The 25,575-nt window shown below is 47.2% G+C and overlaps 1 pseudogene; it reads left to right on the forward strand.

The window, feature by feature from the left end:
* LOC135511354 (protoheme IX farnesyltransferase, mitochondrial-like) overlaps window positions 1–23,514 on the forward strand; it is an 86,285-nt pseudogene extending 62,771 nt beyond the window's left edge.
* The last annotated feature ends 2,061 nt before the right edge of the window (window positions 23,515–25,575 follow it).

A 25,575-nucleotide genomic window follows, 5' to 3' on the forward strand; every position in this document is an offset into this window, starting at 1 on the left:
CCAAGCAGACAGACTCCTTTGTCACAGTTAATGCAAAGACATTTCCCCCCTGCTGTGCCACTAAAGTGGTATGACCCAACTCCCAGAGGCCTCTAGCAAAATATAAATGCACTCTATGTGAAACCTATTACCGACCACAGGGGTGTTTTTAAATATGGAGACTTTCCGATGTCAAACAGCCAGTAATTTAAGGATGGAGGAGAGAAGTGTATTATCTGTTTATTTTATTCTATCCATATTTCAAAAGTAATGGATCTTGATATTCTCTGGTCGTCTGGACTTTGGTCCGTGTACTCTGTTTTACTCATTAGGGTGCTGGCTCATAAACACACACATGCACGCACGCACGCACACACACACACACACACACACACACACACACACACACACACACACACACACACACACACACACACACACACACACACACACACACACACACACACACACACACACACACACACACACACACACAGAGAGATTAGCCAGTTCCTGCATTTAAGTACCCCCATGTGTTTGTGTGTTAGTCACACATCGCTGATCTCTTGGGGTCACTTTGAAGCAGACTCCCCCAGAGTAGATCAGAAAACTGAAAAATAAGTAGTTTTCCCACATAATTGTACCCCTATGTACACCAGATCCCTTCAAATCCCTCGTCACGCCCCCCACCACCTCTGTCCCTGCTCTGTGAGGTAAAGGGACACTGTTCTGTCCAACCTCTGTCCCTGCTCTGTGATGTAAAGGGACTATGTTCTGTCCCTGCTCTGTGATGTAAAGGGACTATTTTATGTCCCTGCTCTGTGATGTAAAGGGACTATGTTCTGTCCCTGCTCTGTGATGTAAAGGGACTATGTCCCTGCTCTGTGATGTAAAGGGACTATGTTCTGTCCCTGCTCTGTGATGTAAAGGGACTATGTTATGTCCCTGCTCTGTGATGTAAAGGGACTATGTTATGTCCCTGCTCTGTGATGTAAAGGGACTATGTGATGTCCCTGCTCTGTGATGTAAAGGGACTATGTTATGTCCCTCCCCTGTGATGTAAAGGGACTATGTTCTGTCCCTCCTCTGCCCCTGCTCTGTGATGTAAAGGCACTATGTTATGTCCCTGCTCTGTGAGGTAAAGGGATTATGTTCTGTCCCTGCCCTGTGATGTAAAAGGACTATGTTCTGTCCCTCCTCTGTGATGTAAAGGGACTATGTTCTGTCCCTCCCCTGTGATGTAAAGGGACTATGTTCTGTCCCTGCTCTGTGATGTAAAGGGACTATGTTATGTCCCTGCTCTGTGATGAAAAGGGACTATGTTCTGTCCATGCTCTGTGATGTAAAGGGACTATGTCCTGTCCCTGCTCTGTGATGTAAAGGGACTCTTTTCTGTCCCTGCTCTGTGATGTAAAGGGACTATGTTATGTCCCTGCTCTGTGATGTAAAGGGACTCTCTTCTGCTCAGAGATTTCCCATGAGCTGTTCCCACTTTCCTTCACTACCGATGTCTAAATATTTTTTGGTGTATGTTCACTATCATTTAGTTGTGTTGTTATTTTTTATTCTCCCATAGAAGATGATAATGGTTAAGACACCCACTATGCCAGAGCGATGGTGTTATTTAGGAAAGTGCCACTGATCTGGAGTCTGTGTTTGCGTGACTCATTCATTAACCCATAATTTCCTCTCCACAGTACTTTGAGGTGCCCTTTGACTCCAACATGAACCTCACAAAGAACCAGCCCCTGGTCAGAGGACAGATAAGGTACACTAAAAATTATACTTCCTTTTAGGTGCATCCCTAATGACAACCTATTCCCTATATAGTTCAGAGTCTTATGGGCCCTGGTCTAAAGGTACTGCACTATATAGGGAATAGCGTGCTATTTGTGACAGCCTGTCTTTGTCTCTCTACATCTGTTTTGCATAAAATATATTCAGCATTTATTTAACCAGGATAAAATAATTTTACTTTAATCCTCTTTTGAGTGAGAACTGGATACCATCACCAAATATGCTGCCACTGCCCTTATCATCTCCATATTGGTATCTGATATATCTAGAGCAGTGTGTTTCCAGTGGGGAAACTGGATCACTGTAATAGCAGCTCTGTGTAATTGTGTGTCTCATATGATAACATGGGGAGGCAGGGAGCGCCGTGGGGAGGCAGGGAGCGCCGTGGGGAGGCAGGGAGCGCCGTGGGGAGGCCGGGAGCGCCGTGGGGAGGCAGGGAGCGGCGTGGGGAGGCAGGGAGCGGCGTGGGGAGGCAGGGAGCGCCGTGGGGAGGCAGGGAGCGGCGTGGGGAGCCAGGGAGCGGCGTGGGGAGGTAGGGAGCGCCGTGGGGAGGCAGGGAGCGCCGTGGGGAGCCAGGGAGCGGCGTGGGGAGGCAGGGAGCGCCGTGGGGAGGCAGGGAGCGCCGTGGGGAGGCAGGGAGCGCCGTGGGGAGGCAGGGAGCGGCGTGGGGGGGCAAGGAGCGCCGTGGGGAGGCAGGGAGCGGCGTGGGGAGGCAGGGAGCGCCGTGGTGAGGCAGGGAGCGCCGTGAGGGGGCAAGGAGCACCGTGGTGAGACAGGGAGCGCCGTGGGGAGGCAGGGAGCGCCGTGGGGAGGCAGGGAACGGCGTGGGGAGGCAGGGAGCGCCGTGGTGAGGCAGGGAGCGCCGTGGGGAGGCAGGGAGCGGCGTGGGGAGGCAGGGAGCGGCGTGGGGAGGCATGGAGCGGCGTGGGGAGTCATGGAGCAGCGTGGGGGGGCAAGGAGCGCCGTGGGGAGGCAGGGAGCGGCGTGGGGAGGCAGGGAGCGGCATGGGGAGGCAGGGAGCGGCGTGGGGAGGCAGGGAGCGCCGTGGTGAGGCAGGGAGCGCCGTGAGGGGGGCAAGGAGCACCGTGGTGAGACAGGGAGCGCCGTGGGGAGGCAGGGAGCGCCGTGGGGAGGCAGGGAGCGGCGTGGGGAGGCAGGGAGCGCCGTGGTGAGGCAGGGAGCGCCGTGGGGAGGCAGGGAGCGGCGTGGGGAGGCAGGGAGCGGCGTGGGGAGGCAAGGAGCGGCGTGGTGAGGCAGGGAGCACCGTGTGGAGGCAGGGAGCGGCGTGGGGAGGCAGGGAGCGGCGTGGGGGGGCAAGGAGCACCGTGGGGAGGCAGGAAGCGGCATGGGGAGGCAGGGAGCGCCGTGGTGAGGCAGGGAGAGCCGTGGTGAGGCAGGGAGCACCTTGGGGAGGCAGGGAGCGGCGTGGGGAGGCATGGAGCGGCGTGGGGAGGCATGGAGCAGCGTGGGGGGGCAAGGAGCGCCGTGGGGAGGCAGGGAGCGGCGTGGGGAGGCAGGGAGCGCCGTGGTGAGGCAGGGAGCGCAGTGGTGAGGCAGGGAGCGCCGTGGTGAGGCAGGGAGCGCCGTGGGGAGGCAGGGAGCGGCATGGGGAGGCAGGGAGCGCCGTGGTGAGGCAGGGAGAGCCGTGGTGAGGCAGGGAGCACCTTGGGGAGGCAGGGAGCGGCGTGGGGAGGCATGGAGCGGCGTGGGGGGGCAAGGAGCGCCGTGGGGAGGCAGGGAGCGGCGTGGGGAGGCAGGGAGCGCCGTGGTGAGGCAGGGAGCGCAGTGGTGAGGCAGGGAGCGCCGTGGTGAGGCAGGGAGCGCCGTGGGGAGGCAGGGAGCGGCATGGGGGGGCAAGTAGCGGCGTGGGGAGGCAGGGAGCGGCGTGGGGGGGCAAGGAGCGGCGTGGGGAGGCAGGGAGCGGCGTGGGGAGGCAGGGAGCGCCGTGGGGGGGCAAGGAGCACCGTGGTGAGGCAGGGAGCGCCGTGGGGAGGCAGGGAGCGCCGTGGGGATGCAGGGAGCGGCGTGGGGAGGCAGGGAGCGCCGTGGTGAGGAAGGGAGCGCCGTGGGGAGGCAGGGAGCGCCGTGGTGAGGCAGGGAGCGCCGTGGTGAGGCAGGGAGCACCGTGGTGAGGCAGGGATCATCGTGGTGAGGCAGGGAGCGCCGTGGGGAGGCAGGGCGCAGGGAGCGCCGTGGTGAGGCAGGAAGCGCCATGGTGAGGCAGTGAGCGCCGTGGGGAGGCAGGGAGCGCCGTGGTGAGGCAGGGAGCGCCGTGGGGAGGCAGGGAGCGCCGTGGGGAGGCCGGGAGCGCCGTTGGGAGGCAGGGAGCACCGTGGGGAGGCAGGGAGCGCCGTGGGGAGGCAGGGAGCGCCGTGGGGAGGCAGGGAGCACCGTGGGGAGGCAGGGAGCGCCGTGGGGAGGCAGGGAGCACCGTGGGGAGGCAGGGAGCACCGTGGGGAGGCAGGGAGCGCCGTGGGTACACCTTCAATGAAACATTAGTGCTGCTGTGCATGCAAAGCACAGCATCACACACACACACTTCAAACAAGGAGGTGACTGAAAGTGTTGTTATTTGATACAAGAAATCACTTTACAAAATACAATTCATTATTATTCCCATACCATTATTGCAGAGAATCAGACAAATTATTCTACCCCCTACCTATTGGCTACTTCGCTTATTCACGTCTGTCTCAAAATGCAACACTGTCCATTTCAGGCAAAAAAAGAACACTTTACCTGACTCTCTTTTCAAAGATGTGTTAAACACAGTCCAGTTCAAAGAAATTGGTACAGATGGCAATGGTCTATTTGCATATATGCCTACTGCAGCTCTGATTGGTTATGGAGCACCTGAGTCATGAGCGTCACTGCAATTGAAGCTTACTTCGATGCGTTCTGCCTACAACAAAATCTGTTGCATAGTTTTTGTTTTGGTATGTTGCATTGAAAATAGGGCTGTGTGGTGACCGTATTATCGTCACGAAGGCACAAGTGATAATTTATTCATAGTGCTGATGGTCATTAGTATCCGACCAAACTTGCTAACTGTCTGGTACTCAGCACCCTATTGTCCCTCAAATCACTCTGACATCAACACAAATGTATTTGAAAATCTAATCAAACACTTCATGAGAGCCCATGAGCTCATGTTGTGCCACATTTCTATAGGTAATGCAATTGTGTGAGAAAACAGAGTGATGGCCTCTTAAAAAGAGGATGATTCCATCAGCTTTCTATAGGCTAGACCGACTATATTTATTTCTCAACTTTTCTAATATTAACAATATTGCTTCTCTTTACAACAGGAGAATAGCATCCTCCATTCGCTACTGAAGTCCGGAGATGACATGTCTTTTTCCCTTGCCCTTGTTTTGAGACAGGTGCATGATAATGGTCCATTCTAAATCAAAACAATTTTCATAGTTTTGATGTCTTCACTATCATTCTACAATGTAGAAAATTACAAAAATAAAGAAAAACCCTTGAATGAGAAGATGTGTCCAAACTTTTGACTGCTACTGTATAGAACAGTCTGATGGGTGACAGTATTAGTCTATCACTTGTGAATGACATATTATCACTTGTGAATTTTTTTTATTTTTTATTTCACCTTTATTTAACCAGGTAGGCAAGTTGAGAACAAGTTCTCATTTACAATTGCGACCTGGCCAGGATAAAGCAAAGCAGTTCGACACATACAACGACACAGAGTTACACATGGAGTAAAACAAACATACAGTCAATAATACAGTATAAACAAGTCTATATACAATGTGAGCAAATGAGGTGAGATAAGGGAGGTAAAGGCAAAAAAAGGCCATGGTGGCAAAGTAAATAGAATATAGCAAGCAAAACACTGGAATGGTAGTTTTGCAATGGAAGAATGTGCAAACTAGAAATAAAAATTATGGGGTGCAAAGGAGCAAAATAAATTAATTAATTAAATATGGTAGGGAAAGAGGTAGTTGTTTGGGCTAAAATATAGGTGGGCTATGTACAGGTGCAGTAATCTGTGAGCTGCTCTGACAGTTGGTGCTTAAAGCTAGTGAGGGAGATAAGTGTTTCCAGTTTCAGAGATTTTTGTAGTTCGTTCCAGTCATTGGCAGCAGAGAACTGGAAGGAGAGGCGGCCAAAGAAAGAATTGGTTTTGGAGGTGACTAGAGAGATATACCTGCTGGAGCGTGTGCTACAGGTGGGAGATGCTATGGTGACCAGCGAGCTGAGATAAGGGGGGACTTTATCTAGCAGGGCCTTGTAGATGACATGGAAACAATGGGTTTAGCGTCGAGTATGATGCGAGGGCCAGCCAACGAGAGCGTACAGGTCGCAATGATGGGTAGTATATGAGGCTTTGGTGACAAAACGGATTGCACTGTGATAGACTGCATCCAATTTGTTGAGTAGGGTATTGGAGGCTATTTTGAAAATGACATCGCCAAAGTCGAGGATTGGTAGGATGGTCAGTTTTACAAGGGTATGTTTGGCAGCATGAGTAAAGGCTGCTTTGTGGCGAAATAGGAAGCCAATTCTAGATTTAACTTTGGATTGGAGATGTTTGTTATGGGTCTGGAAGGAGAGTTTACAGTCTAACCAGACACCTAAGTATTTGTAGTTGTCCACGTATTCTAAGTCAGAGCCGTCCAGAGTAGTGATGTTGGACAGGCGGGCAGGTGCGGGTAGCGATCGGTTGAAGAGCATGCATTTAATTTTACTTGTATTTAAGAGCAATTGGAGGCCACGGAAGGAGAGTTGTATGGCATTGAAGCTTGCCTGGAGGGTTGTTAACACAGTGTCCAAAGAAGGGCCAGAAGTATACAGAATGGTGTCGTCTGCGTAGAGGTGGATCAGAGACTCACCAGCAGCAAGAGCGACCTCATTGATGTATACAGAGAAGAGAGTCGGTCCAAGAATTGAACCCTGTGGCACCCCCATAGTGACTGCCAGAGGTCCGGACAGCAGACCCTTTGATTTGACACACTGAACTCTATCAGAGAAGTAGTTGGTGAACCAGGCGAGGCAATCATTTGAGAAACCAAGGCTGTCGAGTCTGCCGATGAGGATGTGATGATTGACAGATTCGAAAGCCTTGGTCAGATCAATGAACACGGCTGCACAGTAATGTTTCTTAACGATGGCGGTTAAGATATCGTTTAGGACCTTGAGCGTGGCTGAGGTGCACCCATGACCAGCTCTGAAACCAGATTGCATAGCAGAGAAGGTATGGTGAGATTCGAAATGGTCGGTGATCTGTTTGTTGACTTGGCTTTCGATGACCTTAGAAAGGCATGGTAGGATAGATATAGGTCTGTAGCAGTTTGGGTCAAGAGTGTCCCCCCCTTTGAAGAGGGGGATGACCGCAGCTGCTTTCCAATCTTTGGGAATCTCAGACGACACGAAAGAGAGGTTGAACAGGCTAGTAATAGGGGTGGCAACAATTTCGGCAGATAATTTTAGAAAGAAAGGGTCCAGATTGTCTAGCCCGGCTGATTTGTAGGGGTCCAGATTTTGCAGCTCTTTCAGAACATCAGCTGAACGGATTTGGGAGAAGGAGAAATGGGAAAGGTTTGGGGCGAGTTGCTGTGGGGGTTGCAGTGCTGTTGATCGGGGTAGGAGTAGCCAGGTGGAAAGCATGGCCAGCCGTAGAAAAATGCTTATTGAAATTCTCAATTATGGTGGATTTATCAGTGGTGACAGTGTTTCCTATCTTCAGTGCAGTGGGCAGCTGGGAGGAGGTGTTCTTATTCTCCATGGGCTTTACAGTGTCCCAGAACTTTTTTGAGTTAGTGTTGCAGGAAGCAAATTTCTGCTTGAAAAAGCTAGCCTTGGCTTTTCTAACTGCCTGTGTATAATGGTTTCTAGCTTCCCTGAACAGCTGCATATCACAGGGGCTGTTCGATGCTAATGCAGAATGCCATAGGATGTTTTTGTGTTGGTTAAGGGCAGTCAGGTCTGGGGAGAACCAAGGGCTATATCTGTTCCTGGTTCTAAATTTCTTGAATGGGGCATGTTTATTTAAGATGGTTAGGAAGGCATTTTAAAAGAATGTCCAGGCATCCTCTACTGACGGGATGAGATCAATATCCTTCCAGGATACCCTGGCCAGGTTGATTAGAAAGGCCTGCTCGCTGAAGTGTTTCAGGGAGCGTTTTACAGTGATGAGTGGAGGTCGTTTGACCGCTGACCCATTACGGATGCAGGCAATGAGGCAGTGATCGCTGAGATCTTGGTTGAAGACAGCAGAGGTGTATTTAGAGGGCAAGTTGGTTAGGATGATATCTATGAGGGTGCCCGTGTTTAAGGCTTTGGGGAGGTACCTGGTAGGTTCATTGATAATTTGTGTGAGATTGAGGGCATCAAGTTTAGATTGTAGGGTGGCTGGGGTGTTAAGCATGTTCCAGTTTAGGCCGCCTAGCAGCACGAGCTCTGAAGATAGATGGGGGGCAATCAGTTCACATATGGTGTCCAGAGCACAGCTGGGGGCAGAGGGTGGTCTATAGCAGGCGGCAACGGTGAGAGACTTGTTTTTAGAGAGGTGGATTTTTAAAAGTAGAAGTTCAAATTGTTTGGGTACAGACCTGGATAGTAGGACAGAACTCTGCAGGCTATCTTTGCAGTAGATTGCAACACCGCCCCCTTTGGCAGTTCTATCTTGTCTGAAAATGTTGTAGTTTGGAATTAAAATTTCAGAATTTTTGGTAGTCTTCCTAAGCCAGGATTCAGACACAGCTAGAACATCCGGGTTGGCAGAGTGTGCTAAAGCAGCGAATAGAACAAACTTAGGAGGCTTCTAATGTTAACATGCATGAAACCAAGGCTATTACGGTTACAGAAGTTGTCAAAAGAGAGCGCCTGGGGAATAGGAGTGGAGCTAGGCACTGTAGGGCCTGGATTCACCTCTACATCACCAGAGGAACAGAGGAGGAGAAGAATAAGGGTGCGGCTAAAAGCAATAAGAATTGGTCGTCTAGAACGCCTGGAACAGAGAGTAAAAGGAGGTTTCTTGGGGCGATAAAATAGCATCAAGGTATAATGTACAGACAAATGTATGGTAGGATGTGAATACAGTGGAGGTAAACCTAGGTATTGAGTGATGAAGAGAGAGATAGTGTCTCTAGAAACATCATTGAAACCAGAAGATGTCATCGCATGTGTGGGTGGTGGAACTAATAGGTTGGATAAGGTATAGTGAGCAGGACTAGAGGCTCTACAGTGAAATAAGCCAATAAACACTGACCAGAACAGCAATGGACTAGGCATATTGACATTAAGGAGAGGCATGCTTAGTCGAGTGATCAAAAGGGTCCGGTGAGTGGAGAGGTTGGTTGGGGGTCACGGCGATTTAGACAGCTAGCCAGGCCATCGGTAGCAAGCTAGCATAGGATGGACGTCTGTTATTAGCCACCTCTTGCGTTCCGTCAGTAGATTAGTGGGGTTCCATGTGGTAGAGGGGATTAATCCAAATCACACAACAACAACAAAAATAAAAACAATAGATATAGTTAGATGCCCAAGAAGAAAAAATAATAATAATAAAAAATAAATAAATAAATTGTCCGATTGTCTATTCAGATTGCAGCCGATAAGACAACTAACGGTTAGCAGGCCCCAGATGGGCGTTCAGGTAAGGTCGCGACGGAGGAGCCAGCCGGATAACTCCTTCGGGTAGATAACGTCGGCAGTCCAGTTGTGAAGGCCCGGTGGGGCTCCGCGTAGGCAGTAAAACGGGTCCGGATAGGTGACTGCAGCCCAGGAGTGATTGATGGAACTCTTCAGCTGGCTAGCTCCGAAATAATTGATGTTTGCTCCGGAATCGACGAAAGCCGAAAGTCACACGGATAGCAGCTAGCTAGCTGTGAGATTCAGGTATGAATGTCCAGAGTTAGCGGTAGAAATCCAAGGACATGGAGAGAAAAATTGGTCCGGTATGTTCCGTTCTGAGCCGCGCTGTGCCGTACAAAACTGGCGATAGATTTTCAAGCTAAAGGATAGCTGATGACCACAACCGTGGTTAGCTGAATACTAACGATTTGCCAGTAAAGAAGCTAACTTGCTTCTGACCTAGCTTCTGATTAGCTTCTGGATTAGCTTCTGGCTAGCTCCTGGCTAGCTCCTGGCTAGCTTCTGGCTAGTTTCTGGCTAACTTCTTGGAGTTTCTGGCTAGCTTCTTGGAGGATTACAGATTTGAGGTAAATAATAAATATAATAAATAATAATAAATAATAAAATAAATAAATAATTTTTTATAAATATAAATTGGTGAGGCAGGTTTGCAGGAGAGTGTTTTGAAGATGAGTTTATGGAAAATTTTAAAAAAATGTATGAAAAAAGTTGTAAATATATATATATATATATACGGGACACGACAAGACGAGGACAAAAGACGTCTGAACTGCTATGCCATCTTGGATAAGAATGATGACCAGTTTAAGGCAAGAATCAGTGCATGGCTTTTTTAAATCATAGTCCCACACCTCATATAGCCTATTCCATATGTCTACACGTTTTGTAAAGGTTTGTATCACAACAAAAGTGGCCGAATAACTTATGAAATATAGCACGCTTTACAACAGGTGTAGACCCTAACAAGGACACACCGTACGCAGTGTGTGTTTCAAGTTTGGGGAAGATCATTTTCACTTAAAAAAATGCACAATTATAATAAAAGCATTACTTGCATGATCGCATTTGTGGTCACTTTTGATAATGGAGTTTTCCGCTAATGGATCATACACACTTATAGCCTATTGTTGTGTGCGCATTGCTGCGCTTATAATGTGAAGAAATAGAAAGCAAAACGTTCTGATCTGTTGCGTCAGCCTCATTGCGTAAAACAGTTTTTTTATGCTAGTTGTTGTGTTCATTTGGGATCTATTGCATCCCACAACTGTCCCAGACTATGTTTGAATACTTTTTTTCTCACACAGAATAGAAGAGGTCCACTTTTGTACTATGGGTGATAGTAGAGTGACACCGCCTAGTGCTTTTGCTGTTCGTTAGGCCTACAAATCTTGTTGGATGACGAAAAGTAAATATGGACAGTTCATCCAAAATCTTCTACACTCAGCAAAAAAGGAAACGTCCTCTCACTGTCAACTGTGTTTATTTAACATGTGTAAATATTTGTATGAACATAACAAGATTCAACAACTGAGACATAAACAGAACAAGTTCCACAGACATGTGACTAACAGAAATTGAATAATGTGACCCTGAACAAAGGGGGGGTCAAAATCAAAAGTCACAGTCAGTATCTGGTGTGGCCAGCAGCTGCATTAAGTACTGTAGTGCATCTCCTCCTCGTGGACTGCACCAGATTTGCCTGTTCTTGCTGTGAGATGTTACTGCACTCTTCCACCAAGGCACCTACAAGTTCCCGGCCATTTCTGGGGGGAATGGTCCTAGCCCTCACCCTCTGATCCAACAGGTCCCAGACATGCTCAATGGGATTGAGATCCGGGCTCTTCGCTGGCCATGGCAGAACACTGACATTCCTGTCTTGCAGGAAATCACACTCAGAACGAGCAATATGGCTGGTGGCATTGTCATGTTGAAGGGTCATGTCAGGATGATCCTGTATGAAGCCACATGAAGGAGGAGTATGTCTTCCCTGGGACGCACAGTGCTGAGATTGCCTGCAATGACAACAAGCTCAGTCCGATGACGCTGTGACACACCGCCCCAGACCATGACAGATCCTCCACCTCCAAATCAATAGTACTCCAGAGTACAGGCCTCTGTGTAGCACTCATTCCTTCCACGATAAACGCAAATCTGACCATCACCCCTGGTGAGACAAAACTGTGACTCGTCAGTGAAGAGCACTTTTTGCCAGTCCTGTCTTGTCCAGCGATGGTGGGTTTGTGCCCAAAGGCGACATTGTTGCCGGTGCTGTCTGGTGAGGACCTACCTTGCAACAGGCCTACAAACCCTCAGTCCAGCCTTTCTCAGCCTATTGTGGACAGTCTGAGCACTGATGGAGGTATTGTGCGTACTTGGTGTAACTCGGGCAGTTGTTGTTGCCATGCTGTACCTGTCAAACAGGTGTGATGTTCGGATGTACCGATCTGTGCAGGTGTTGTTACACGGGTTCTGCCACTGCGAGGATGATCAGCTGCCCGTCATGTCTCCCTGTAGCGCTCTCTTAGGCATATCACAATACGGACATTGCAATTTAATGCCCTGGCCACAACTGCAGTCCTCATGCCTCCTTGCAGCATGCCAAGGCACGTTCACGCAGATGAGCAGGGACCCTGGGCATCTTTCTTTTGGTGTTTTTCTGAGTCAGTAGAAAGACCTCTTTAGTGTCCTAAGTTTTCATAACTGTGACCTTAATTGCCTACCATCTGTAAGCTGTCAGTGTCTTAACGACTGTTCCACAAGTGCATGTACATGAATTGTTTATGGTTCATTGAATAAGTATGGGAAACAGTGTTTAAACCCTTTATGATGAAGATCTGTGAAGTTATTTGGATTTTTGTGAATTATCTTTGAAAGACAGTGTCCTGAAAAAGGAACATTTCTTTTTCTGCTGCATTTTGATGCACCTCCGAATTGGATAGAAACGTGTGCAGTCGTGTCCCCGATGTGACCTCTCTGGGATATGTGAGACGCTAGCGCCAGTGAAATTGCAGGGCGCCAAATTCAATCAACAGAAATCTCATAATTAAAATTCCTCAAACATACAAGCATAATACACCATTTTAAAGATAAACTTCTTGTTAATCCAGCCACAGTGTCTGATTTCAAAAATGCTTTATGGAAAAAGCACACCTTGCGATTATGTTAGGTCAGCGCCTAGTCACAGAAAACCATACAGCCATTTTCCAAAGAAGGAGAGGTGCCACAAAAGACAGAAACAGTGTTAAAATTCATCATTAACTTTTGATGATCTTCCCTGGATGGCACTCCCAGGACTCCATGTTAGACAATAAATGTGTGTTTTGTTCGATAAAGTTCACCTTTATGTCCTAAAACCTCATTTGAAACTTGTGTGTTATGTTCAGAAATGCATTGTCTCAAACAAACATCCGGTGAAAGTGCAGAGCCACGTCAAATTACAGAAATACTCATCATAAACATTGATCTAAGATACAAGTGTCCTTCATACGATTATAGGTAAACTTCTCCTTAATGCAACCGCTGTGTCAGATTTCAAAAAAACTTTACGGTAAAAGCACACCATGCAATTATGTTAGGTCAGAGCCTAGCCACAGAAAAATATACAGCCAATTTTTCAACCAAGCAGAGGTGTCACAAAACTCAGAAATAGCATTGTAAATATCCACTTACCTTTGATGACCTTCATCGGAATGCACTCCGAGGAATCCCAGTTCCACAATAAAGGTTTGTTCCATTACAGTTTGTAGAAACTTGTCAAACGATGTATATAATCAATCTTTAGGATGTTTTTATCATACATCTTCAATAATTTTCCAAATTGGACAATACCTTAGTGTTTAGAAATGAAAGGGAATGCAGCTCTGACTTAGCTCATGGCATTCTGCCAGACACCTGGTTCAAACAGCTCTTATTTGCTCCCCTTCATAGTGGAAGCCTGGAACAAGGTTCTAAAGACTGTTGACATCTAGTGGAAGCCTTAGGAAGTGCAATCTGACCACATTTACACTGTATATTGGATAGGCAAAGACTTGAAAACCTACAAACCTCAGATTTCCCACTTCCTGGTTGGATTTTTTCTCAGGTTTTTACTCTGGGCCTGAGTAGCGGGCAGTTTACTCCAGGCACCTTATTCATTCAAGCTACTCAATATTGCCCCCAGTCCCAAATAAGTTAATCTTCACTTGTAGCCTGTTAGAAAGACCTGATCACGTGATGGAGAGCTGTGTGAGTGAGAGGTGCTTTGGAGCAAGCAGCACTCAGGGAGAAGGGCCGCAAAAGGCATGGATTTTTTTAGGTTGCATTATGACGACACAAAGGGGATGCTGCTTGGAAACTCGAGGCATTATTAAGTGCTTCTCAAATTGTGAATGATAGACTGACATTTTTGTACAGCCTGTGCAAAAAACACAAAGCAGAGCTCATGCCTTTCAAGCTACTTTTTTCAAATCATCATTAGTCTCACAATATATAAGAGCCTTACAATATATTTAAAAAAATTAAACATATAGCTCAAAGTTTGTAGAACAACAAGTTACATTATTAACTCTAAATTAAGCATATAGGAGTACTTATTTAATGGTTAACTGCTCAACATGGAATAGCCGCATGTGCGCACTCCCTCAAATCGTTTGAAGAAAATATCATTTATATTTTTTCTGCTATGTTCAAATGTATTCTTCATACCACAAAATTCTAAGCAAATCTAGTCTGCTAAACGAACTAGTGTAATTTTCACGTTCTGACCTTAGTTCCTTTGTTTTGTCGTTGCTTTAGTGTGGTCAGGGAGTGAGTTTGGGTGCGCAGTCTATGATTGTTTTTCTAGGTTGGTCTTTAAGTTTGGCCTGGTTGGTTCTCAATCAGAGGCAGGTGTCGTTAGTTGTCTCTGATTGAGAATCAAACTTAGGTAGCCGTTTTCCACCTGTGTTACGTGGGTGTTTGTTTTCTGTTTTCTGTTGTGTGTCTGCACCAGCCAGAACTGTTTCCGGTCGTTTCTCTTTGTTATTTGGTTATTTCCGTGTTCATTTATTAAATATGGACACATACCACACTGCACCTTGGTCCTCACCTTCTTCCACCGATGACGACCGTTACAGAATAACCCACCACCAAATGACCAAGCAGTGTGGTAACGGGGAGCAGCAGCGATCTCAGGACTCCTGGACATGGGAGTATATCCTGGGTCATGGCAAAGGACCCTGGGCACAGGCTGGGGAATATCGCCGCCCCAAGGCAGAGCTGGAGGAAGCGAAAGCTGCGAGGCGGCGGTATGAGCAGGCAGCACGGCAGCGCGGCTGTATGCCCGAGAGGCAGCCCCAAACATTTTTGGGGGGTGGCACACGGGGAGTGTGGCTAAGTCAGGTAGGAGACCTGAGCCAACTCCCCGTGCTTACCATAGAGAGAGAGGGTCCAGGCAGGCACCGTGTTATGCCGTGATGCGCACGGTGTCCCCGGTGAGCGTGCATAGCCCGGTTCGGTACATTGCAACGCCTCATATCGGCCGGACTACAATGGGCATCGAGCCAGGTGCCATCAAGCCGGCTCAGCGCATCTGGTCTTCAGTGCGTCTCCTCGGGTGTCCCCGGTTCGCCAGCATAGCCCAGTGCGGGCTATTCCACCTCGCCACACTGACCTGGCTACAGCCAGGTAGGGTTGGGCAGGCTCGGTGCTTGAGAGCTCCAGTGCGTCTTCATGGTCCGGTCTATCTGGTGCCACCTCCACACACTAGCCCTCCGGTGGGAGCCCCCCGCACCAGGCTGTCTCCCCGTCTCCTTCCTACAGGTGCTCCCGCCTGTCCAGTGCTGCCAGAGTCTTCTTCCTGCCCAGCACTGTCAGAGTCTCCCGTCTGTCCTGAGCTGCCAGAGTCTCCCGTCTGTCCTGAGCTGCCAGAGTCTCCCGTCTGTCCTGAGCTGCAAGAGTCGCCCGTCTGTCCTGAGCTGCCAGACTCTCGTCTGTCCTAAGCTGCCAGAATCTCCCGTCTATCCTGAGCTGCCAGAGTCTCCTGTCTGTCCTGAGCTGCCAGAGCCGCCCGCTAGTCAGGAGCTGCCAGAGCCGCCGCCAGTCAGGAGTTGCCAGAGCGCCGGTCAGTCAGGAGCTGCCAGAACCGCCAGTCAGCCAGGAGCTGCCAGGGCTGTCAGTCAGCCAGGAGCTGCCAGAGCCGTCAGTCAGCCAGGAGCTGCCAGAGCCGTCAGTCAGCCAGGAGCTGCCAGAGCCGTCAGTCAGCCAGGAGCTGCCAGAGCCTTCATTCAGACAGGAGCTGCCAGATCCGTCAGTCAGCCAGGAGCTGCCAGAGCCGTCAGTCAGCCAGGAGCTGCCAGAGCTGTCAGTCAGCCAGGAGCTGCCAGATCCGTCAGTCAGCCAGGAGCTGCCAGAGCCGTCAGTCAGCCAGGAGCTGCCAGAGCCATCAGTCAGACAGGATCTGCCAGATCCGTCAGTCAACCAGGAGCTGCCAGAGCCATCAGTCAGCCAGGAGCTGCCAGAATCACCCTTCACACCGGTGCTGATGGAGTCTCCCGTCCCTCCGGTGCTGCCGTAATCTCCCGTCTGTCTGGTGCTGCCGGAATCTACCGTCTGTCCGGTGCTGCTGGAATATCCCGTCCGTCCGGTGCTGCCGGAATCTCCAGTCCATTCAGGACCCGTGGCTTGGGTTTCCAGTCCGAGGTAGGCGGCAAGGGGCGCCGTGTTAAAGAGGCCATGGAGGCGGGTAGAGAGTCGGAGAAGGACTATGGTGGAGTGGGGTTCACGTCCCACACCAGAGCCGCCACCGCGGACAGACACCCACCCAGGAGTCCGCACCTTTGGGGGGGGCTGTCACGTTCTGACCTTGGTTCCTTTGTTTTGTCTTTGTTTTAGTATGGTCAGGGTGTGAGTTGGGGTGGGCAGTCTATGTTTGTTTTTCTAGGTTGGTTTTTGAGTTTGGCTTGGTATGGTTCTCAATCAGAGGCAGGTGTCGTTACTTGTCTCTGATTGAGAATCAAACTTAGGTAGCCTTTTTCCACCTGTGTTTCGTGAGTGTTTGTTTTCTGTTTTCTGTTGTGTGTCTGCACCAGCCAGAACTGTTTTTGGTCGTTTCTCTTTGTTATTTGGTTATTTCCATGTTCATTTAATAAAAATGGACACATACCACACTGCACCTTGGTCCTCACCTTCTTCCACCGACAACGACCGTTACAGTAGTCCACAGCCATACGGCATAGCCAGATCAGGACCTAACATAAGGTTAACTCAGTGTGCTCTTCTGTTCTTTTCCTCATATCATGTTCCTTTAGGCCTTTCTAAAATAAATAATGGTTGTATTGTGAAGGTATAGGCTATATTAGATGGATGTACTTGACTTTTTAAATGTAGACGTTCCATGGGTGAGACCGACAGTTATTTGCTTCACAATCATTTTGTGACCGCGACAGCCCTAATTGAAAGTGGCTAATATTGCGTGTCAACATTGATAGTGTTAACAGAGAAAACTGCAGAACAGTGGTCACCAACCTTTTCTGGATAATTTTGAATCAAAATGCAAGCCGAGAACTACCAATCAGATATGTTTGTACATGACTTAAAAAACGTAAGCTTATGCAACATTAACCAATTAAAAACTGTACTGTAGCAATGAGGTTTGTGCAGTAAGCTATAGGCCCAATACTTTACCACCCCATATAATGCTTGAATTGCCCTGCCGATGTTCAGGCATTTAAAAATATATATATATTTCAACATTTGGGATAGGCAATACTGTATGATCACACCGGTAATAGATACCGTTGTATTACTTGAGAAGAATAGCTGAGTGACCATACATTTAAATAATTTGCTTTTTATTTGTATTTTACTGGGCTGATGGTGCCTGCATATGATGGTCAGTCACTGTGAAGCGAGAGAGCAGCAGACTTGAGGGTCCACCTCTCAACATCCCTCCGCTCTCCCTTTCCTCCACAGTCTTCCAGCTTCCAGTCGCAACACTTTATTTCTGCCTCATGCACAAATTCATGTTGTTACTCCTATGACCAGAGAAAAATAAATATTTCTTGATATTAATAACAAAGCAAGCCTATAGATACACTTTCCTACTCATTCATTACTGCTGCACTGCTTGTTGTAGCGCTGAGTGGTAATAGGAAGAATGTGCATTTTATGGCTTTTTAAATGTGTTAAGTAAGAACTTAACATGAACTAAAAAAAGCATCTCTTTGCTGTATTTGTTGAGTCTCTCTCGTCATGGTTTTAAAAGTTTTGAAATCTCACAGTATCAACTTTGCAGTTGCTTTCTTTTATGCCTGCTACATTACTGTGGACACGGTCATCTGAGCCATCCGATTGGCCAGTGGTAGGCCTATAGTGCACTTAATTTGCTTTCTGGGTGTGCCGGGAAGGCAGAGTTTGTGCCTTCTGACACATGAAATGGTTAAAAATGGCAACAGTTCTCCTACCTAGCGCGCAGGGCAGCTGAATTGGGTGGCTCTACCGCTAACAGCCCATAAAAAATAAAAAAAAAAATAGGAACACAACGATTGTTTTTTTACAGAAAATGTTTGACAGTCGACCAGTTGGTGACCACTGCTTTAGAAAGTTGAGTGAAGTTCAATGTCATGCTTCTCTCCATGGACTGATATTTCTGTGTGGCAGTCCCAGGGAGCATTGGCCAGAAGACATGCAAATTGCTGCCTTGCTCAATGGCACATTGACAGATTTTTCACCTCGTCGGCTCAGGGATTCAAACCAGCAACCTTTTGGTTACTGGCCAAACACTCTTAACCGCTAGGCCACCTAGAAGCTAGAAGCCTAATTATTGTACTGGTTCTGAAGCATGGTAGCCTACATGAACACAGAGCACAGGTGTAATGAGGTCTGTGTGTAGCTTGTGTAGAGGAGTAAATGGAATTTACTCAAAAATAGACAAATACAATACAATAAAGCGAGCCCACATAACGGACTGTATTACATATAAACAATTACTCACAAACAAACATGGGTCAATTTGCAGTCTTCAAATTCTTAGTAATTGTGTTCTGGCCTCCTGACTACCCGCTCAATAATAAATTGTCCCCTGGCTGAATCTAGTTGATGATCCCTGGACTAGGGGAACTCCAGGGTAAATGAGAAGACTCCGACCATAACAACTGTGTTGAACCCTGACCTGGCCCTATCTCGTCATGTCCACAGTGGAATCCGCATGGGACATGTTGTTTAAAGGACACTCCTCTTGTTGATTTGGTGAATCAGGATGTAGACTGTTCTCCAAACACAGCTTGGCTGTGTCTGTACCTCCTGTTGTTGACGTGACTGAGTAATGTGTGTGACACACACGTAACCTGTGGACCAGCTGGATAGCTACAACTGGGTCCCAAATGGCACCCCATTTCCTACATAGGGAATATGACCATTGCCTAAGTAGTGCACTATATAGGGAATAAGGTGCCATTTGTGGCCTAGACAACCGTTACAGTCGCTGTCAAACAAGCCCTCAGCATCTCACATTCTCCTTCTCCACCCGCTCTCTCTCTCTCCATCCGCTCTCTCTCCATCCACTCTCTCTCTCTCTCTCTCCATCCGCTCTCTCTCTCTCTCTCTCCCCCCCCATCCGCTCTCTCTCCATGAGGCTCCCTGGACCCAGCTCAAGCTTAGCTCCGATGATAAAATATGCTCAATGAAGAAAAGTTTGTTTTTTTTTGTCTTATATAACCAAGCGTACTGGTGGATATCTTTGATAAACTTTCTGGACATCTTGTCAGAGCTCTCCTCTCCCTCTAATCTTTCAATTAAATTGAGTCATTCTCTATTGTGGTGTGATGCTGTAGCATGTGGTGGTTCTGGAACATAACCAATTCAGAGAGAAACGGCGGCGGGGGCCCTTTTCATTGATCTAATGGGAAAAGCCTGGATGCCTGACACTAACCACCCCTCATCACTCTGAGACACGCCTTCAACCTATGTTCCTGTATAAATCTTCATCGTCTCTTCATTCTCTCACTCTAGCTTGAATAACTTAGAACTTGGTGAAGACCATTTATCCCCCGGTTGTGGAGAGTAAGTTCCCTCTGATAGCCAGCCAGCTTCAGATTCAGTGCCTTAGTGTTTCGTGCTGACCGACCTGGCTGACCGCGTTATGACTGGGACAGTGTCAAACTGTAAACAATGAGGGCCCCCCGAGTGGCGCAGCAGTCTAAGGCTTCACTACTGAGTCTTCACTACAGATCTGGGTTCAATACCAGGCTGTGTTGCAGCCGACTGGGCAGACACATGAGGCGGTGCACAATTGTCCAGGTTAAGAGAGGGTTTGGCCGGCCAGGATGTCCTTGTCTCATTGAGCTCTAGCGACTCCTTTTGGAGGGCCGGACGCCTGCACGCAGACATGGTCGGCAGGTGTCAGCAGGTGTTTCCTCCGAAACATTGGTGCGGCTGTCTTCCGGGTTAACCTAGCTGTGTGTCAAGAAGAAGTGCTGCTTGGCAGGGTGGTGTTTCAGAGGACGCATGGGCCAAAGACCAGCTATGGTGTGTTAGGAAGTTGATATGCCCATATTAGGATATCGACCTTCGCCTCTCCCGAGTCCGTACAGGAGTTGACTGTAACTACCAATTGGATTCCACGAAATTGGGGAGATAAAGGGGTAAAAAGTACAAAATAAATCAACTGTAAACAAAAGCCAGATAACCCCCCTCAGTGACACATTCCGTACTTCGACCCACACAGAGATAACCCAAACCCAACCTACACACACACACCACACACCACCATCATGGCCATAAAAAACAGAAATAACACCACTAATCACATTAATACACTATCTTATGAACTCGACAGAAAATAAAAGCCCAGTTTTCTCTACTGAAGGCCTGCTGCGTTTGGTCAAGATTTTAATCTCCAAACCTCCCCTCCTCTAATTTACAAAGTATTTACTTGTCAATTTGAACCAGTCTCTAGCTAGCTGCTTTCAATAAAAGCCAGAAAGAGAAGGAGGAAGTCTTCATCTGGTTAAAAGCCGGGGTCTCTGTGGTTGAGAGCTGAGGAGGGTTTGATCTCTGGACGTGTGTAATGCCACACACTTTGTCTTGCAGGGCCACTTTTATCCCTGACAAACGCTGATCACATGAGCTCTCCTCTAATCCCCTGTATTCAGACTATGCGCCGTTCCGCCGCAAACTGTCTGAGTGTGTGGTCCGGCTCTGTGGCCCGGCCCTGTAGCCCGGCCCTGTGGCCCGGCCCTGTGGCCCGGCCCTGTGGCCCGGCCCTGTGGCCCGGCTTTGTGGCGTTCCCTGTGTGTGTGTGTGTGTCTTTGCATGTGGGGCTATTATCATCTTATCCTATAATCTCCACATGTCTGCTTATCTCAATCAGACCATGAAGGCTGCATTGTAGATCTGTGATGGGGATTGAGCAATTGTTCTATTCCCTTTTTTCAGTCTGTCTTTCAGCCAGGTGTTCAGTATTCTCTTCATCTTTAAGCTAGGTGTTCAGTATTCGCTCTGTCTTTAAGCCCGGTGTTCAGTATTCGCTCTGTCGTTAAGCCCGGTGTTCGGTATTCGCTCTGTCTTTAAGCCCGGTGTTCGGTATTCGCTCTGTCTTTAAGCCCGGTGTTCAGTATTCGCTCTGTCGTTAAGCCCGGTGTTCGGTATTCGCTCTGTCTTTAAGCCCGGTGTTTGGTATTCGCTCTGTCTTTAAGCCCGGTGTTCGGTATTCGCTCTGTCTTTAAGCCCGGTGTTCAGTATTCGCTCTGTCGTTAAGCCCGGTGTTTAGCATTCTTTCTGTCGTTAAGCCCGGTGTTCAGCATTCTCTCTGTTGTTAAGCCCGGTGTTTAGCATTCTCTCTGTCGTTAAGCCCGGTGTTCAGTGTTGCTTTTGCTTGCTGAATTTGTTAAGATTGTGTCTTTCTCTTCCTCCCTCCCTCCCGCTCCCCCTTCCTCTTTCTGTACTTTCCTGACTTTGTCCTTCCTTCTCCCTCTATCCTTTCTCTCTCTCTCTCTCCCTTAGTCCTCTCTCTCTCTCCCTCAGTCCTCTCTCTCTCTCCCTCAGTCCTCTCACTCTCTCCCTCAGTCCTCTCGCTCTCTCCCTCAGTCCTCTCCATGCGGTGGGCTTTACCTTAGCCTGTGGGGTCCCTGGTATCATCGTGTTGACCCTGGCTGTGAACCCTCTAACGGGGCCCTTGGGGGCCCTCAACATCTTCCTCTACACCTGCTGTTACACCCCCCTGAAGAGGCTCAGCATCACCAACACCTGGGTGGGAGCCGTGGTGGGGGCCATTCCCCCTGTCATGAACTGGACGGCCGCTACGGGGGCTCTGGACACACACAATGTGCACACACACACACACACACAGTACTGATACCTCATCTTATGTTTCACGATGAAGCTGTGGGTTTATGACAAGCTGTTCAAACTGAATATGTTGGTAAATGGGGGATTGAGGAGAGAAAAGAAGGATACACCCACACTTGTTGATCCAACTTTGGGCCAAAGAGCTGCTATGGTGTGTTAGAAAGTTAATATCTGTGTACTACATCCTACTGTTAAACATGTTAAACTCTGGTTCAAATCTGACTCTTCCCGAGCGACTCAGACGTGGATTACTGTTTTCCAAACTAGATATCCAGCTACTGGGAAAGATGGTGTTTTTCGCCACCTTAAACAACATTTTTTATTGTATTTTATGTAACCTTTATTTAACTAAGCAAGTCAGTTCAGAACAAATTCTTATTGGCAATGACGGCCTACCAAAAGTCCAGTCTTTGTCCTTGTATTTGAAAAAAAAGCTATTTTTTTCCATTAAAATAATATCAAATTTATCAGAAATACAGTGTAGGCATTGTTAATGTTGTAAATGACTATTGTAGCTGGAAACGGCTGATTTTTAATGGAATATCTACATAGGCGTACAGAGGCCCATTATCAGAAACCATCACTCCTGTGTTCCAATGGCACGTTGTGTTAGCTAATCCAAGTTTATGATTTTAAAAGGTTAATTGATCATTAGAAAACACTTATTATGTTAAGACAGCTGAAAATGGCCAGAAACAAAGATCTTTCTTCTGAAACTCATCAGTCTATCCTTGTTCTCAGAAATGAAGACTATTCCATACAAGAAATTGCAAAGAAACTGAAGATCTCGTACAACGCTGTGTGCTACTCCCTTCACAGAACAGCGCAAACTGGCGCTAACCAGAATAGAAAGCGGAGTGGGAGGCCCCGGTGCACAACTGAGCAGGAGGACAAGTACATTAGAGTGTCTAGTTTGAGAAACATTCCTCAACTGGCAGCTACATTTAATAGTACCTGCAAAACACCAGTCTCAATGTCAACAGTGAAGAGGCGACTCTGGGATGCTGGCCTTCTAGCACATTCGGATGGTCGAATGGTAAAGAACATCTCGCCGCTCGAGAGCACCCTTACCTGCCGATCTATAAATTATGTCTCCGTAATCTAGCATGGGTAGGATGGTCATCTGAATCAGGGTTAGTTTGGCAGCTGGGGTGAAAGAGCAGCGATTATGAAATGGGGAAACCAAGTCTAGATTTAACTTTAGCCTGCAGCTTTGATATGTGCTGAGAGAAGGACAGTGTATCGTTGAGATGATAACCTCAAGCTCTAAACCCTCAGAGGAAGTAATCACACCTGTAGGGAGAGGGGCAATTTTCTTACCAAACCACATGACCTTTGTTTTGGAGGTGTTCTGAACATGTATTCATTATCTTTAACTGGTTTAGTGTTTGTAGTTTGCACATTTCAGTAGTGATTAACATGCATAAATAGTGTTAAATCTCTGATTGATTTAGCGTTTGGTATATTTGGCATTTTTATACATATTCTGTATTTCCACTGAAGAAGCAATAATTAATCAACACTACAGTAAATACATGGACACTACCTGTTATAAAATGGAAATTCCTCTCCGTAAATGAATGTTGAGAAATGCTCAGTCTGAGGCCATTAGGCTATGGGTTTCACAGCCCTGTAATAATTAACAATATTGAGTTAGAATGTGTGTTTTTAAAAAATATATATATATAAATAAATGTGGGACACAAAAAAGGCAGTGTAGAACACCAATGCATTGCTCTAATAACTAAAATTTTGTTCTGGAAGTTTGCCCCCCAATCTCCCCTCCCGTCCCCCCTACAGTCCCTGGTTTGAATCCAGGCTGTATCACATCTGGCCGTGATTGGGAGTCCCATAGGGTGACATACAATTGGTCCAGCGTCCTCTGGGTTTGGCCGCGGTAGACCGTCATTGTAAATAAGAAGTTGTTCTTAACTGACTTGCCTAGTTAAAGGTTAAATACACAAATAAAAATAAACATTTTGGGGGTATTTAACACAAAATGTCACACAGAAATGCACAAAATCTGCTGAAATATTTGTTGTACATATTTGCACGAATTGAGTGAGATTGTGTTGCCATAGGCTACCATTAACAGAAGATTTTCTCAGTGCACAAAACATTAGGAACACCTGCTCTTTCAATGACAGGCTGACCAGGGGAATCCAGGTGAATGCTATTATCCCTTATTGATGCCAATTGTTAAATCCACTTCAAATAGTGTAGATGAAGGGGAGGAGATACGTTAAAGAAAGAGTTATAATCTTTCAGACAATTGTGACATGGATTGTGTGTGTGGCATTGAGGGTGAATGTGCAAGACAAAATACTGAAGTGCCTTTGAACAGGGTATGGTAGTAGGTGCCAGGTACACCGGTTTGTGTGTCAAGAACTGTATCAAGAATGGTCCACCAACCAAAGGACATCCAGCCAATTTGACACAACTGTGGGAAATATTGAAGCCAGCATGGGTCTGCATCCCCGTGGAACGCTTTCGACACCTTGTAGAGTGCATGCCCCAACTACTTGAGGCTGTCCTGAAGGTGTGCTTAATGTTTTGTACACTCGATATGTATCCCGACTCCCGAACGAGCCCGAGTCCCGAAGGAGGACTGAGTTGATTATTGACGGTAACATCTGGCCGAGTCTCCCCGCGCGGCCTTATTGTGCCTGGCCAGTCATGTAAAGAAGCCTACTCTTGGAGTCGTGGATTTACCTCCGATCGGTAATGTAGCATACTTTAAAAGTAAATGTGTGGCCTTTTAACAGATCGTGGCCATTTACTTGATCATGTACGAAATGTATTTAGAACTTGTGAGATATTCAAGCTCAGATACAAAAACACTAAGTAGTGCAAATATGTCAGTGACTCATAAGGATTTGAATTGTATCCCGAACTGTCTTTTTATGGTGGCCTGTAAATTATATAACATTATTAACATTACTGATATCTTTGAAATGTGAAGTGTCTTTGTTAAATGTTCAGGCTCAAGTAGACTAATCTTTTTTGGCCGTCGTTGTTTTATCATCTGGTTTATCAGTTATTCATTTTAATAATAATAGGTCAAATAACTCCTACGATAACAGTATATTTTTCCAGTCACATCGGTGCTCGGACCCCTAATTCATGTGAAGTTATTTTAAACAATGTTAGGGTTTTCATTGAGTTACGTCAGCCGTGCAAAGTTGTGTTAAACAATTGCTGTAATTTAGGCCTGCTAAGATCTTGTTGATGTTTTGTCCTTTTTGATGGTTTGAAAATATTGTTCACGACGATCATGCTAAAATATAATCGTTTTTTTGACCTCGGAAAATGGGTTTAGTTTTCATGTAACATGCATCAGTTTGTAGGCTGTTGGGCAGGGGCTGGCAGAGGTCTGTAGGCTACTAGGCTACAGCAGTTGCCTTGACAATTTACGAAAAAATACTTGGTTTATTTACCTAACGTTTGTCTAATTTATTTAAGAAGAACATGTTCACCAGTTCATGAGGTAGCCTTATGAGTTCATATGCAGTAAGAAATAATAAACAAAAGTGTACCTTTATGAATGAGCATTCATATGTTGCTCCAAAAACGTAAAACATGTTTAATCCACATTATAACATTCATATCCATGTGAGAGTGAAAACGTTCTCAACAGGTATGCAAATGCGTTTATTTAATCATGAATAAGCCACCTTATCAGAGCAAGCAAAAAGTTTGGAGGCTTGTTGGTAAACTGGATCGAAAGTTCCAGCACACACAGCTTTCATTTAAAGTCGACATGTCTCTGAGTATTTACATTGAATTTAGGCCAACATGGGGTATTTGCCGTTGGCATAAAAAAAAGTAGTTTAACATTAACAAATAACAAACGGATTGGGCAAAGTCCTCAAC

The sequence above is a fragment of the Oncorhynchus masou genome, chromosome 24 (genome assembly GCF_036934945.1).
Source record: "Oncorhynchus masou masou isolate Uvic2021 chromosome 24, UVic_Omas_1.1, whole genome shotgun sequence".
Classification (NCBI taxonomy): domain Eukaryota; kingdom Metazoa; phylum Chordata; class Actinopteri; order Salmoniformes; family Salmonidae; genus Oncorhynchus; species Oncorhynchus masou.